This window comes from Pleurodeles waltl, chromosome 1_2, assembly GCF_031143425.1.
Source record: "Pleurodeles waltl isolate 20211129_DDA chromosome 1_2, aPleWal1.hap1.20221129, whole genome shotgun sequence".
Classification (NCBI taxonomy): domain Eukaryota; kingdom Metazoa; phylum Chordata; class Amphibia; order Caudata; family Salamandridae; genus Pleurodeles; species Pleurodeles waltl.
Genome location: NC_090437.1, coordinates 1,310,030,249 through 1,310,046,763, shown reverse-complemented (window position 1 = coordinate 1,310,046,763; position 16,515 = coordinate 1,310,030,249).

Sequence of the window (16,515 nt, the reverse complement as noted above, 5' to 3'; positions counted from 1 at the left end):
CACTGTATTGTGGGAGAAGAGGTCAGGGAGAGGGTCACTCCCTTTTCCTGTCGCTCATCAGTTGCCATGAGCAATGTCATGTCAACTCTATCATAATAGGGTTTCAGGCGGTTCAAATGAAGCACCCTGTGGGGGGCTTCTAGGAGTGCCTAGATCAGCCAGATATGTGACCTCACACTTTCTCTCCACAATAGTGTTTGGTCCACTCCATTGGTCTTGGAGTGCCCTGGAAGCCAGAGGCTCCCGGACCCACAGTTTCTGTCCTACTTGATAAACATTCAGTACTGCCTTCTGGTAAGGTCAATGTTTTTGCAATTCCTGGCTGGACTGAAGATTTTTGGAAACCCTCTTCATGTATTTGGTCATCCTAGATCTGAGGCCTAATACATAGTCAACAATGTCTGGTTTTGGAGGCTTGAGAGGTTGCTCCCAGCCTTCTTCCGTGAGAGCAAGGGGTCCCCTGACAGGGTGTCCAAACAAAAGTCAAAGGGGCTTTAGCCCCCTCCCTTTTGAGGAACCTCCCTGTAGGCAAAGAGTAGGCAAGGTATAGGACATCTTCTGAGTTTCTCTGAGAGTGCCACTATCATGCCTTTGAGGGTTTTATTAAACCTCTCAACTACTCCATTGGTTTGAGGATGGTAGGGAGTGGTACATTTATAAGTAACACCACACTCCTTCCAAATGGCTTTAAGGTAAGCAGACATGAAGTCGGCATGTCTGTCTGATACCACCTCTTTAGGAAACCCCACCCTTGAGAAAATTCCAAGGAGGGCTTTGGCCACTGCAGGAGCTGTACTGGTCCTAAGAGGGATGGCCTCTGGATACCTGGTGGCATGGTTCACCAGCACCAGTATAAATCTATTTCCAGAGGCTGTTGGAGGGTCCAGGGGAGCAACAATATCTACCCCAACCCTCTCAAAGGGTACCCCAACCACTGGTAGTGGAATTAATGGGGCCTTTGGGGTGCGACCTGTCTTGCCACTGACCTGGCAGGTGACACAGGAGCGACAAAACTCCTTGGTGTCTTCAGGTATGTGGGGCCAGTGAAAGTGAGAGACAAGCCTGTCCCAAGTCTTCCTCTGCCCCGAGTCTCCAGGTAGGGGAATGTCATGTACAAGAGTAAATAGAAACTCCCTGAACTTCAGAGGGATGTAAACTCTCCTGGTGGCACCAGGTGTAGGGTCCCTTGCTTCTGAGTAAAGGAGGCTGTTATCCCAGTACACCTTATGGGTGTCACTGACATCCCATTTATGAATATCACCTCCCACCTTGTAAGGTGGCACTATCTTGCTTAGGTTTGTAGGATCATAGGAGTCCTCCCTGACACTGGTGTCCCTAAAGCTAGAATTGCTGCCATCATGGGGAGCTAACCCCAAACCCTGTCTCTCCCTTTCCACTGCTAAGACCTCCCTATCTAGGGCTAGCTGCTGCAGCCTCAGCTTGGCCTCCTCCAATCTCAGTTTCCTATGTTCCATATCTAAGGAATCTTCCTCTGAGGTGGAAAAGTGGGTTCCCTCAGATATTCAGGAGACATGGGTATTGACAGAGGAGGATATATCCCTCCGTATGGGAACTTTCTGAACCAACCCTCTAGGAGTAAAGGTGGGCCTACTGGAATAACCCCCCTTTCTACTACCTGCAGTGCTCCTAATAGGGCTGTGGTGTTCCCCAGATTCTTTCTGACCCGCCTCAGTGTAGCCTAAATCTACCATGTCTAGGATGGGAGGGTAAGTTTCTACTTCCTCCTCCACCTGGCTAACTGCATTGTCCAGGTCAGCCTAGAGGAGTAACCAGAGAAGCAGACTTTTATTGATATTTCTTCCTGTCGTTAGTTTTCTGGAAGCGCACATCTCCCTCAACTCTTGGAAATTAAGACTCTCATAGTGAGAGTCTGGGGCCTGAGATGTGTGCTCACCTAAAGACATCTTGATAAAGTGGTGTGGATGCACCTGACTATTCCAACAGTTAGGCTCCCTAGAAAAGTTTGGAGCAAGGGCTATGCTAGACCTCTAATTTACCCAAAATAGGAGACTAGAAATCCTGATCATTAAGTGCAGTTTGTACCTAACAACTAGTAATGGTCTTTCCTGTAGAAAGTGACTAGTGACAAAGTGGTAAGGCAATTGCAAGTGTCTTATCCCACCGCTGCACCACCAGTGTAGGAAGCTGTCCTGATAGACACCTATGGTGTTATCACCCCATACCAGGTCCAGGTATCCCCTATTAATGAAGTGTAGGTAGTGTCTAGGAAGCCAGGGTTCTCTAGAGGTAGTTATGGATGAGAAGCCAAGACTTATCTAGCAGAAATGCAAGGTTTATGCAATGCCACTATAGTCATACAGCACTGACACACATGAAAAAACCACACAGTGTTACAAAAGTAAAGGTACTTTATTATAGTAACACAAATACTAGATTACTGAATAGGCAAACCTCCAACTGGAGGTAAGTAAACACACTATTATATATACATTAGCAATCAGTAAGGAGCATAGAAAGCAATAAGCATTGGCAAAAGTATAGGGAAAGACTGAGGGCCCTGAGGGAGGGCCAAACCATATACTAAAAAAGTGAAATGTGAAAGGCAGTCCCCCACCCAAAGATATGGGATCAGTAGAAGGGAGCTGATGGAACTAGGAGCCCCAAGAGCTAAGTACCAGAGTGACCCCATGACCAGGACAGCAGAGGTAAGTACCTGGTTTTCCCCAAAACAAACAGGAGTACTTTGGAAAAGGATTATGCAAGACCCAACTAAGACTGGAAGATCCCAAAGGTGGATCCTGGCAAAAGGGGACCAGTCCAGTTCGTGTTGGAGTGTCCTGTAGTGGCAGGAGCCTGCATTCTTTGGATGCAGGCCCACGTTGACGGTGGACGAGGAGGGTCAGCAGTGCAGCACAGGAGATGAAGAGAAGTCCCAGAAATGATGCAAGTGATGTCCCACCATCAACGGTTGAGATGCAGTCAGTTTGTGGTGCTGGAAAACCACCAACAAGCCTTGGCAAATGCAAGAGACGGAGAAGAAGGTTTGCAAGGCTGAAGAGGACCAGCAAGGTCCAGTGGACGCGACCCAAGGAGGGGAGTCTGAGGTGACCCTCAGAAGCTGGGAGAGTCACAAGAAAAGGAGGCAGCCCCCACAGACAACCCACTGACAGCAGGCACAGGAATCGCAGTGAGGCCCACTCAGCACACCTGAAGAGGAGTCCCATGTTGCTGGAGCAGCAAGCAGGAGACTGTACTTTACAGGATGGAGTGCTAGGAGCCGGGGCTACATGGAGCCTAGAGATCACTTGGAGGAGGAGCAAACAAGCCTTGGTAGCTGCAAGAGTCGCAGTGCACAGGGGTACTGTCCTGCAAGGAGAAACAAGGGCTTACCATCTCCCAAGTTGGAGAGCTGGTAGAGAGGACCAAGGGGACCACTCCAGACTACCACCTGTGATGTAGGATCCATGCAGTTCCGGAGGAGAGCAGATCCACGCAGCCGGTCTTCATTGCAGCTGGTGCCTTCAGACAGGGGAGTGACTCTTTCACTCCAAGAGAGATTCTTTCTTACTTCTTGTGCATGCTGAAGACTGGCCATCCTCAGAAGATGTACAGCCGGGGAAATGGTGCAGTTGCTGGAAGGAGCCAGAGAAACGTTGTTGCAGAGCGGAGTCGGGCTGAAGTTGAAGATTGTCGGTTCCTGGAGGATCCAGTTGCAGTCCCAATGGCCAGAAGATTAAGTAAATGATGCAGAGGCATCTGGCTGGAAGCTTGCATGTGGAATCTGAGGCTCCACCCAAGAGGGAGACCCTAAATAGCCCAGGAAGAGGGATTGGTCACCTAGCAGGGTGACCACCTATCAGGAGGGGGCTGTGACATCACCTACCTGACCTGAAATCTCAGATGCCCCCAGGGGCCCCTGCCCACTTTAGATTCAAGATTGCAGAATCAAGTGGCCACCTGGAGGAGCTTTGGGCCTGGTGATGGACAGGGCAACGGTCACTCCCCTTTCCTTTGTCCAGTTTCATGCCAGAGCAGGGACCGGGAGTCCCTGGACTGGTGCAAACCGGTTTATGCAAGGAGAGCACCAAATGTGCCCTTCAAAGCATACCAGTGGCTTGGGGAGGCTATGCCTCCCAAGTCATGTATCATCTATTTCCAAGGGAGATGGTATTACCTCCTGCTGGTCAAGCAGCAGGAGGGCAGAAACCTGTCTGAGGGGTGGCAGCAGTGCGGGCTGCCCAGAAAACTCCAGAAGACTGGTAGGAGCAATGCTGGACATCCTCTAAGGAGCCCCCAGAGTGCATGAAATCATACTAACAATACCAGCAACAGTATCGGGGTATGATTCCAACATGTTTGATACCAAACATGCTGAGGTTCGGAGTTTCCATTATGTAGCTGGACACAGGTAGTGACTTGTGTCCAGTACATGGGTAAAATGACTTCCCTGCACTCACAAAGTACAGTGCAATGAAGCTGGAGTTTGTAGGGGCACCTCTGCTCATGCAGGGGTGCCCTCACACATAGATACCACACCTGCCTTCTGGGCTAGGAGGGCCTACTATAGGGGTGGCTTACAGTGACCTGGTGCAGTGACCTGTAGTGAAAGGGTGCATGCACCTTTTCACACAGTCTGCAATGGCAGGCCTGCAGGCATGTTTTGCATGGGCTCCCATGGGTGGCATAGTACATGCTGCAGCCCATGGGGAACCCCTGTGGCCCCAACGCCCTGGGTACCTAAGTATCATATATTAGGGATTTATATGGGGTCACCATTATGCCAATTGTGGGGTGTGCAAAGCCCTAAGCAACCAAATTTAGAGGGAGAGAGCACAATCACTGAGGTCCTGGTTAGCTGGATCCCATTGAAAACAGTCAAAGCATACTGACAGCAGGCCAAAAAGTGGGGGTAACCATGCCAAAAAGAGGGTCTTTTCCTGCAAGAGGTAGTTTGGATAACGGCATACATGTAGTTAATGATAGTGGTAATAAAACAAGGAAAGCTTTTACACTAATAAATGATGCAGGGAAAAATGTTGCCTTGTGCTATATATGTGGAAGTTCATCACACCTTGGTAATTCAAATTTGTGTCCAGCTATTGAAAAAATATGTTCTAGATGGAATAAGAAAGGACACTTCAATAGAGTATGTAGGTTAAATTCCACAAAAATAAATCTTGAAAAAGATGTCCCAAACAACACTGATGAAGATACTACTTGTTTATTTTCTAATACATTATTGTGTGTAGATGAACATAATTCTAAGAAATAATTTCCATCTTGTAATATTCTCACTGATGGAGTAACAGTTAATGTACTTGTTGACTCATGTGCATGGTACACTATTTTAGGACATTCTGTAGTTATTGAAAATGGCCAAATAGAACACTGTTACCAACTGATGTGGCTCCAGCTGGTCACGCAGGTCATAAAATTGAGTTATTAGGGTATTCCTGGGCTAATCTTGTGTTTGCAGGACGCCACACTTATGGCAACTCAATCAATCAATCAAAAAAATGTATATAGCGCGCTACTCACCCGTGAGGGTCTCAAGGCGCTTGGTGTGGGGGGGGGGGCAGGAGGGTCACTGTTCGAACAGCCATGTTTTGAGGTTTTTTCTGAAGAGCAGGAGGTCTTTGGCTTTTGCGGAGGAGGGTGGGGAGGTGTAAGAGGCTGGCCTGGCTTGTAGTGGGTACCATAGGTTCTTACACCTTGTGCCAGGTCCAGTTATCCCTTATTAGTGTAGAAGAGGTGTTTCTAGCAGCTTAGGCTGATAGAAGGTAGCTATGGCAAAGCAGCTTAGGCTGAACTAGGAGACATGTAAAGCTCCTGCTATACCACTGGTGTCATATGCACAATATCATAAGAAAACACAATACACAGAGTTACTAAAAATAAAGGTACTTTATTTTTATGACAATATGCCAAAAGTATATCAGTGAGTACCCTCAGTATGAGTAAGTTATATACACAAGATATTTACACAAACCAAAATTAGGTAAGTAATAGCAAGAAAAGTAATGCAAACAGTGTAAAATTACAATAGATTGCAATAGAAGCACATAGGTATAGGGGCAACACAAACCATATACTCAAAAAGTGGAATGCAAACCATGAATGGACCCCAAACCTATGTGAGCTTGTAGAGGGTTGTTGGGACTGTAAGAATACAGTGAGGGTTAGAAAAATAGCCCACCCCAAGACCCTGAAAGGTAGGTGTAAAGTGCACCTACTACCCCCAGAGAGCACAGAAGTCGTTATAGGGGGATTCTGCAGGAAGAACAAACACCAACAATGCAACAACAGTGGATTTCTGGACCTGAGTACCTGTAAGGCAAGGAGACCAAGTCTAATAGTCGCGACAGTGTTGAGAGTAGGCAGGAGCCCAGGAAATGCCAGCTGAGGGTGCAAGGAAGCTGTCACCAGATGGAAGAAGCTTGGAGTTCTGCAAGAAAGAAGGGAGCTAGGGACTTCTCCTTTGGAAGACGGATGTCCCACGTTGCGATGAAGCTTGCAGAGGTGTTCCCATGCAGAAAGACCGCAAACAAGCCTTGCTAGCTGCAAGGGTTGCAACAGAGGTTTTTGGGTGGTGCTGTAGCCCAGGAGGGACCAGGATGTCGCCACTTGGAGGAAAAGACAGAGGGGGTGCCCAGCAACTCAGGGAGCCCTCACAGAAGCAGGCAGCACATGGAAAAGTACCTGAACAGGCCCTTGGAAGTAAAGTGAACCGGAGTCCACACAAAGTCACAAAAGGGAGTCCCACGACGCCGGAGGACAACTCAGAAGGTTGTGCACTGCCAGATAGAGTGTCAGGGACCCAGGCTTGGCTGTGCACGAAGGAAATCTTCGAAGAGTGCACAGGAGCCGGAGCAGCTGCAAATCATGCGGTACCCAGCAATGCAGTCTAGTGTGGGGCGGCAAGGACTTACCTCCACCAAACTTAGACTGAAGAGTCACTGGACTGTGGGAGTCACTTGGACAGAGTTGCTGAGTTCCAGGGACCACGCTCGTCAGGATGAGAGGGGACCCAGAGGACCAGTGATGCAGTCTTTTGGTGCCTGCATTAGCAGGGGGAAGATTCCGTCGACCCACGGGAGATTTCTTCAGAGCTCCTGGTACAGGGAGAAGGCAGGCTACCCCCAGAGCATGCACCACTTGGAAACAGTCGAGAAAGCCGGCAGGATGAGGCGATACAAGGTTGCTAGTAGTCGTCTTGCTACTTTGTTGCGGTTTTGCAGGCGTCCTGAGCAGTCAGCGGTCGATCCTTTGGTAGAAGGTGAAGAGGGAGATGCAGAGGAACTCTGATGAGCTCTTGCATTCGTTATCTGAAGAATTCCCTAAAGCAGAGACCCTAAATAGCCAGAAAAGGAGGTTTGGTTACCAATGAAGGAGGATTGGCTACCAAGAGAGGTAAGAGCCTATCAGAAGGAGCCTCTGACGTCACCTGCTGGCACTGGCCACTCAGAGCAGTCCAGTGTGCCCCCAACACCTCTGTTTCCAAGATGGCAGAGATCTGGGACACACTGGAGGAGCTCTGGGCACCTCCCCTGGGAGGTGCAGGTCAAGGGAGTGGTCACTCCCCTTTCCTTTGTCCAGTTTCGCGCCAGAGCAGGGCTGGGGGATCCCTGAACCGGTGTAGACTGGCTTATGCAGGGATGGGCACCATCTGTGCCCATCAAAGCATTTCCAGAGGCTGGGGGAGGCTACTCCTTCCCAGCCCATCACACCTATTTCCAAAGGGAGAGGGCGTAATACCCTCTCTCAGAGGAAATCCTTTGTTCTGCCTTCCTGGGCCAGGGCTGTCTGGACCCCAGGGGGGCAGAAACCTGTCTGAGGGGTTGGCAGCAGCAGCAGCTGCAGTGCAGACCCTGGAAAGGCAGTTTGGCAGTACCCGGGTTCTGTGCTAAAGACCCGGGGGATCATGGAATTGTCCCCCCAATACCAGAATGGTATTGGGGTGACAATTCCATGATCTTAGACATGTTACATGGCCATTTTCGGAGTTACCATTGTGACGCTATACATAGGTAGTGACCTATGTATAGTGCACGTGTGTAATGGTGTCCCCGCACTCACAAAGTCCGGGGAATTTGCCCTGAATGATGTGGGGGCACCTTGGCTAGTGCCAGGGTGCCCACACACTAAGTAACTTTGCACCCAACCTTCACCAGGTGAAGGTTAGACATATAGGTGACTTATAAGTTAATTAAGTGCAGTGGTAAATAGCTGTGTAATAACGTGGATGTTATTTCACACAGGCTGCAGTGGCAGGCCTGTGTAAGAATTGTCAGAGCTCCCTATGGGTGGCAAAAGAAATGCTGCAGCCCATAGGGATCTCCTGGAACCCCAATACCCTGGGTACCTCAGTACCACATACTAGGGAATTATATGGGTGTACCAGTATGCCAATGTGAATTGGTAAATTTAGTCACCAGCCTGTTAGTGACAAAATTTGTAAAGCAGAGAGAGCATAACCACTGAGGTTCTGGCTAGCAGAGCCTAAGTGAGACAGTTAGGCATCACACAGGGAACACACCTATAGGTCACGCACTTATGAGCACTGTGTTCCTGGCTAGCAGGATCCCAATGACACATAACAGACACACTGACAACATAGGGTTTTTACTATGAGCACTGGGGCCCTGGCTAGCAGGATTCCAGTGAGACAGTGAAAACACCCTGACATATACTCACAAACAGGCCAAAAGTGGGGGTAATGAGGCTAGAAAGAGGCTACTTTCCTACAGGAGGGAGTTCCAGGTTTTGGGGGCAAGGTAGGAGAAGGACCTGCCTCCTGTGGTGGTGCGTTGGATGCGGGGGACTGTGGCTAGGACGAGGTTGGCTGATCGGAGGTTGCGGGTGGGAATGTGAAAGTTCACTCTTTCATCGAGGTATGTCGGGCCAGTGTTGTGGAGGGATTTGTGTGCGTGAATGAGGATCTTGAATGTGATTCTCTTGTTTAAGGGGAGCCAGTGAAGAGTTTTGAGATGTGGTGAGATTCTTTTGTGGCGGGGAGGCCAAGGACGAGGCGCGCGTATGTGTTCTGGATTCTCTGGAGTTTGCGTGTGAGTTTGAGTGTGGTGCCGGCGTAGAGGGAGTTATCGTAGTCTAGTCTGCTGCTGATGAGTGCATGGGTGACTGTCTTCCTGGTCTCTGGGGGAATGCATTTGAAAGATTTTTTTTAGGAAGCAGGAGGTAAGAGCATTGATTTTCTGTGTCATGGAGAGGGAGGGGTCCAGGAAGATGCCGAGGTTGCGTGCGTGGTTTGGGTGCAGGTCCTAGGGCGGTGGGCCACCAGGAGTCGCCACATATGGTTTTGTTGGTGCCCAAGATGATGATCTCGGTTTTGTTGGAGTTAAGCTTTAGGTGGTTAGTTGTCATCCAGTTGGCGGTGTCGAGGAGAGCTGCGTGTAGGTTGGTTTGGTGGTGATGGGGTTGCGGTGAGGGAGAGGATGAGTTGGGTGTCATCTGCGTAGGCGAGGACAGTAATTCCATGTGATCGGAGGATGTTGGCTAGGGGGATCATGTAAATGTTGAAGTGTGGGGCTGAGAGAGGACCCTTGGGGGACTCCGCAGATGATCTTGGTGGTGGTGGAGTGGAAAGGTAGGAGGCGGACTCTCTGGGTCCGGTCAGTGAGGAAGGAGGTGAGCCAGTCTAAGGCTTTGTGGCGAATTCCTATGTTGTGGAGGCGTGTGCTGAGTGTGTGGTGGCAGACAGTGTCAAAGGCAGCGGTGAGGTCAAGAAGGATGAGTGCGACGGTCTCGCCTTTGTCGACTTTGGTCCTAATGTCGTCAGTGCATGCGATGAGGGCGGTTTCCGTGCTGTGGTTCTTGCGAAACCCGGATTGTGAGGGGTCAAGAGTGTTGTTTTCTTCGAGGTAGTGGGATAGGCGGGTGTTGACTAGTTTCTCGGCGACCTTGGCGGGGAAGGGGAGGAGGGAGATGGGGCGATAGTTGGAGAGGATCTCTGGGTCTGCTTTGTTTTTTTTTAGGAGAGCTGTGATTTCCGCGTGCTTCCAGGGGTCTGGGTAGGTGGTGGCGTCGAAGGAGGAGTTGATTATGTCGCGGAGTATGGGGGCGATGGTTGGGCTGGCTTTGTTGTGGATGCGATGTGGGCAGGGGTCGGAGGGGGATCCGGAGCGGATGGAGTTCATGTTTTTTTTGGTTTCTTTGTGTGTGGTGGGGGCCCAGGTGGTGAGTGTGGTGGGGGGGTCATGAGTGGGGGTTGAGTTGGGTAAGTGAGGGGTGTGTGTGGTGGGTTTGTGTGGTATGAAGCTGTTGTGGATGTCCAGGATTTTGTAGTGGAAGTGGTTGGAGAGGGCGTCACATAGCGGCTTTGTGTGTGAAGGATCTATGTTGCTGGCTTTGGGTTTGGCTAGTTCATTAATGATGGTGAAGAGTTCTTTGCTGTTTTGAGAGTTGTTGTCAAGACGTGTCTTGTAGTGGTCTCTTTTGGCGGTGCGTATGAGTTGGTGATGGGTGCGAATGGTGACTTTGAGGGTGGAGAAGTTGGTTGTGGAGGGTTCTTGTCGCCATATTTTCTCTGCTTGGCGGCATTTGCGCTTGGAGTCTTGGAGTTCGGGGGTGAACCATTGGGCGTTCATGATGTTACATGTGGCGATGTGTTTTCTGAGGGGGGCTAGTGTGTCTGCGCAGGTGGTGATCCATTTTGAGTGGTTGTGGGCTCCTGCGTTGGGGTCGTTGGTGTGGAGGGGGGGTTGTAAGCCAGTTGGGAGTTCAGGCATTCTGTGGGGATCTTGTCCCACATGCGGTAGGGTGTGGTGTGTTGATGGTGGTGTGTGGGGGGTTTGGCGAAGGAGAAATGGACGCAGTGGTGGTCAGTCCAGAGGAGTTTGGTGGTGTGGGTGTAGGCTATGTGTTGGCTTGAAGTGAAAATTGCGTCGAGCGTGTGTCCTGCTGAGTGGGTGGGTGCGTTGACTAGTTGTTTGAGCCCGAGGTTGGTGAGGTTGTCTATGAGGGATGATGAGTTGTGGTCTTGTAGGTTCTCCAAGTGAAAGTTGAAATCACCGAGGAGGATGTAGTCTGTGGAGGTGAGGGCGTGCGAGCTGATGGTGTCGGCAATGGTGTCGCAGAAGGCGGGGCGTGGTCCTCGTGGTCTGTAGATTAGTGTACCTCTGAGGGTGGAGTTGTTATTAATGTGAATTAGGAAGTGCATGTGTTCTGTGTTGTCAGTAGTGTCTTGGGAGCTGGTGGTGACTTTGATGGTGTCCCTGTGTAGGATGGCGATGCCACCCCCTGGCCTGTTGAGGCGGTCTTTGCGTTGGAATTTGTACCCCTTTGGGGTGGCGATGGCTATGTCGGGTTCCGAGGAGGGGTTGGTCCAGGTTTCCGTGAGGAAGGCGATGTCGGGTGAGTGTGATGTGATGAGGTGCCAGAGTTCAATGGCATGTTTGTGACGGGAGCGGGTGGTGAGGAGCAGGCAGTTGAGGCGGTTGTGGTGGGTGGTGTTGGTGTGGTGTATGAGGGTGCTGTTGCGGGGTGTGTTCTGGTTGTGGGGTGATGTGCTGCGGGGCTGGTTGGTGGGGGTGGGAGCAGAGCCGGTGTGTGTTGCGTTGGGGATGTTGTGTGTGTAGTCGGGTGGGTCGCTGTGGTTGGTGTGTGGTGGGAGGGAGGAGGAGCAGGAAAAATGACAGGTGTGGCAAGTGAAGGGTCCGTGAGTGTGTGTGGGGCTGGAAAGGGTGCAGGTGGGGCGAGGACCTGGGTTGAGTGAGTGGAGGATGAGGGGGGAGTAGGCTTGTCTGCGAGGGCCTGGGGGACTGGCGCTGGGCGCGGTCTTGGCGCAGACGGGCTTGCCGTTGGCGCGCCCGCTGCGTGCGTCCGCGCCATGGCTTCCATAAAAGGAGGCAGGGAGGGAGTGGCAGCTGGGAGGGGGGAGGGCTGGACGAATGGGAAGGCTTGGGGGGGTGGGGCCGCAGGGGAAGGCAGCGGCGGGAAAAAAGAAAGAAACGGAGGAGAGGTGGAGGAGGGAGGCGGGAGGGGCCGCAGGGGACACAGCGGCTGGGGAAGTGGAATGGAGCAGGGAGAGACAATAGGAACGGAACGGTGAGGTGGAGGAGGGAGGCTGGAGGGGACGCAGGGGACGCAGCGGCTAGGGAAGTGGAATGGAGCAGGGAGAGACAATAGGAACGGAACAGTGAGGTGGAGGAGGGAGGCGGGACGGGCCGCAGGTGATGCAGCGGCTGGGGAAGTGGAATGGAGCAGGGAGAGAAAATAGGAACGGAACGGTGAGGTGGTGGCGCTGGGCGGTGTATCGGGGAGCGACCTGCCTGCTAATGCAGGGTCAAGGGTTGCTCCTCGTTACCGCGCCGCGGCTTCCATAAAAGGGGGGGAGGGAGTGGCAGCTGGGAGGGGGGAGGGCTGGACGAATGGGAAGGCTGGGGGGGTGGGGCCGCAGGGGAAGGCAGCGGCGGGAAAAAAGAAAGAAACGGAGGAGAGGTGGAGGAGGGAGGCGGGAGGGGCCGCAGGGGATGCAGCGGCTGGGGAAGTGGAATGGAGCAGGGAGAGACAATCGGAACAGAACAGTGAGGTGGTGGCGCTGGGCGGCTATGGCAAAGTGTATGTAGTGAGGAATGCACAATCACTTTTAGGCTGGCCACATCAAGAAGCTATGGGGATTAGACTAGTTCCCAGAGCAAACCTGACTGTTTATGTTGTTAATAATATGGAAGGTCCAAACAAAGAAAAAATTGAATAATTGGTAAGTAATGTTAGAATGAAACATTGCAGGGTTTCCAGTGACAAACTGGGTGAATATCGGATATTCAAGCATTGTATCAAGTTACATGGCAAAGCTGTACCCATCAGACAGAGTCAGGAACATTCCATTATCCTACAGAGGGAAAGTAAAAGAATTGTTGCGTAGTTTGTGTAATGATGGCATTATAGAACCTGTGGAATCTTCTCCATGGGTATCTCCAGTTGTGATATTTGTTAAACCTTCTGGAAAATTGAGATTGAGTGTGTGGACTTGTGGAATCTTAATAGCGTAATTTGGGTAGATGCCCACCCGTTACCACACAGGGACAATGGCTGCCATCAGTGCTGAGGCCAGAGCCTGAAATGCTCTCTGTTGGGCTGCCTGGCCAGAATGAATGCCCTCCAGGTATGCATTTGTTTGTTGCAAATGCCTCTCAACACCCTGGATGGCATTCAGAATGGTAGACTGCCCAACAGTGAGGGATCTCAGGAGGTCAATAGCCTCCTCACTGAGGGCAGCAGGGCTGACTGGGGCAGGGCCTGAGGTGCCTGTGGTGAAAGGGATGCCTACCCTCCTGCGTGAGCGGGCACGGTAGAGACGCTGAGGGGCTGCTGGGAGGGCGGTGCTGGTAGGGGGGTGGCGGCTGTACCTGTTGATGCTGTGGCCACAGAGGGGCCCGCCACCGCAAGGGAGCTCCCATCAGAGGAGGAGTCGCTGTCGCTGGTCTCTGCTCCTGTCCCTGCTGTGGAGCTCCCCTCGCCCTCCGTCCCACTGATGCCTTCAGACTCCGTTGCTTCACCCTCCAGGGCCAAGTGGGATGCATCTCCCTCCTGCTCCAGTGCCAATGCTCCTCTGCCTGATGATGCTATTGCACACAAGAACAGGGAGACCACAAAAAGGGGGGAGAGACAGAAGAAAGACATGTTAAGTGCATGCAACACCACTGCTGTTGGCAGACACAACAGACAGTGAGCAGCCCTCTGCAATATGCCATGCACTTATAGTTCCTAGATTTATCACATGCCCATGGGGTACGAGGCCTAAGCCCAATTGCTGCACACCTGGAAGTCACAGGAGCCTGACTAGGTGTAGATGGCTCTAACCACTAGTGGGGTTGGGGTGCCACATAGCCTGCCTCACAAGGGACCTTGCCTACCAAGAACGCCCTGGCATAGGGGAACCCACTGTCCACCTCCCCCGCCCAGACACCTCGTAATGCGTGCAAAGTCAGCTGAATGAGAGTGTATTAACTCCCTTGTGGCTGCTGTGATGCCCTCAAGCGCCCATCCAACTCCCGATAGGCCACCACCAGGATCCGGAACATTAGGGGGGTCATGGTGCGACGGGTACCCCTCCCACGTTGGGAGGCCATTCCCAGCTGGGCCTCCGCTGTCTTCTTGCTCCAGAGGCGCAGGTCCTCCCATCTTTTACGGCAGTGGGTGCTCTGTCTGTGGTAGCCCCCCAGGGTCCGGACGTCCTTGGCGATGGCATGCCAAATAGCCTTCTTCTGGTGGGCGCTGACCTAGAGGAATGGTACTGGGGTAAAGGACATTACTCACCTGTCCGGACCGTCATACTCATTGCCCACCAGTTCCCACCAATGCCAGGACACACACAAACTCCCCATCCGCACATGTAGACCTCAGCCCCCCCCATGTATCTTCCAGCCACACCACTCAAAGCAGGCATTGCCCATTCAGCATGCTTACAGTGTACTCACCTGTTTGTCTGGAGGACCGTACAGTTGCGTGTACTGGGGGAGGACCCCATCCACTAGTTTCTCCAACTCCTCCGAAGTGAAGGCAGGGGCCCTTTCCCCAGACACATGAGCCATTGTCGCTTCGAGACACAGGTCACAGCAGCACTTGCAGGTTAGGGCCTCTCCTATTGAAGGTCAGGTATCAAGTGAGTGAACAGACAGAAAATGGCGGTCACGTCCGCAGCGGTGCGTACCGTCACTGCCAGCGTACATCCGTCATTGGCTCCTCGGACCGATAGGGCCCAATGTTAACCAATGCAGAATTGCACTGCGGTCTTCGAGCGCCCACCACGACGGTGTACAACGCCAGCTCAGTTACCTCATATCCCCTTGTCCCAACCTTACAGGTCAGGCAGCCGCCATTTCAGGGGGCCACATGGCATTAATAATAACTGCATCACACCTATGTAGGCCTGGAATACACACAATTACAGGCACATTGCGGATTAATAAATGTGTGCAAATGACATTTTGGGATACCTCAGTGTTGGCTGACTCTCTGCTCGCTGTTCTCCTCCATAGGGCACGTCTGCTGGGGCAGGTGATGAGATGGCGGCATCCTCTGGTGTACAGACTGCTGGTGGACCTGTTGACAATGGAAGAGAGACACATAATAGTCACATACAGACTTGATCGTGCAACAATCCAGGAACTGTGTGCCCAGTTGGAGCCAGACCTGATGTCAGCTATCCGCCATGCCACAGGGATACCCCCTCTAGTGCAGGTCCTGTCAGTACTCCATTTCCTGGCAAGTGGTTCCTTTCAAACAACAGTGGCCATTGCATCAGGGATGTTCTCTAACGTGTTGTCCAGAGTGTTGTCTGCCCTGCTGAAACACATGCACAGCTACATCGTGTTCCCTCAGGTGCAGGATTTGCGCACAGTGAAAGGTGACTTCTATGCCCTGGGACATATCCCCAACATCATTGGTGCCATTGATGGGACACATGTGGCATTAGTACCCCCCTGCAGGAGTGAACAGGTGTACAGAAACCGAAAGAGCTACCATTCGATGAATGTGCAGATGGTGTGTTTGGCAGACCAGTACATCTCCCATGTGAATGTCAAGTTTCCTGGCTCAGTGCATGACGCTTACATTTTAAGGAATAGCAGCATCCCTTATGTGATGGGGCAACTCCAGAGGCACCGTGTGTGGCTAATAGGTGAGACCAAGGACCCAATACAGTGTGAATAGGTGTCCGGGCATTGGGTTGCCCTTAAGGATTAGTGTGTGTCTAACAGTTGTCCCTCGATATTTGCAGGTGACTCTGGTTACCCAAACCTGTCATGGCTACTGACCCCAGTGAGGAATCCCAGAACAAGGGCAGAGGAACGCTACAATGAGGCACATGGGCGAACTAGGTGGGTGATCAAACGTACCTTCGGCCTCCTGAAGGCCAGATTACAGTGCCTCCATATGACAGGTGGTTCCCTCTACTACTCACCAAAGAAGGTGTGCCAGATAATCGTGGCCTGTTGTATGCTGCACAACCTGGCTTTGCGACGCCAGGTGCCTTTTCTGCAGGAGGATGGGCCAGCTGGTGGTCTTGTGGCAGCTGTGGAGCCTGTGAACAGTGAAGAAGAGGAGGCAGAAGAAGAGGATATCAACAACCAAAACAACATAATCATGCAATACTTCCAGTGAGACACAGGTAAGAAGATGTCACTGCCTCCCACATCTCATACATTTTTGGAGCTAGCATAAGTCTGTCATTTTCACTCAGTGTATGGACCCTGACTTGTCACTTTGACTTTCCATTTCACAGATATGGGTCCCACTTTGTGCCCTCTGCTATATTTCCTCCAGGCCTACAGCTGTGTTGCATCAGTATGTGCACAAGTAAATTGACATTGCTATATTCCATGGTTATTTCAATTACACATTTGTGAAAACACAGACTGACTCCAGATTGTTGTCTGATTGAAGTGTGTTTATTTTTGTGCTAATAAGTGGAGGGGTTGTAAAATGGGGTGGGGGGATGGTGGAGGAATGTCCATGGCAGAGTCCAGTCTATTTGTTTCACAGGTGCATTGTCCAAAGGGTCCTAGGAAGTGG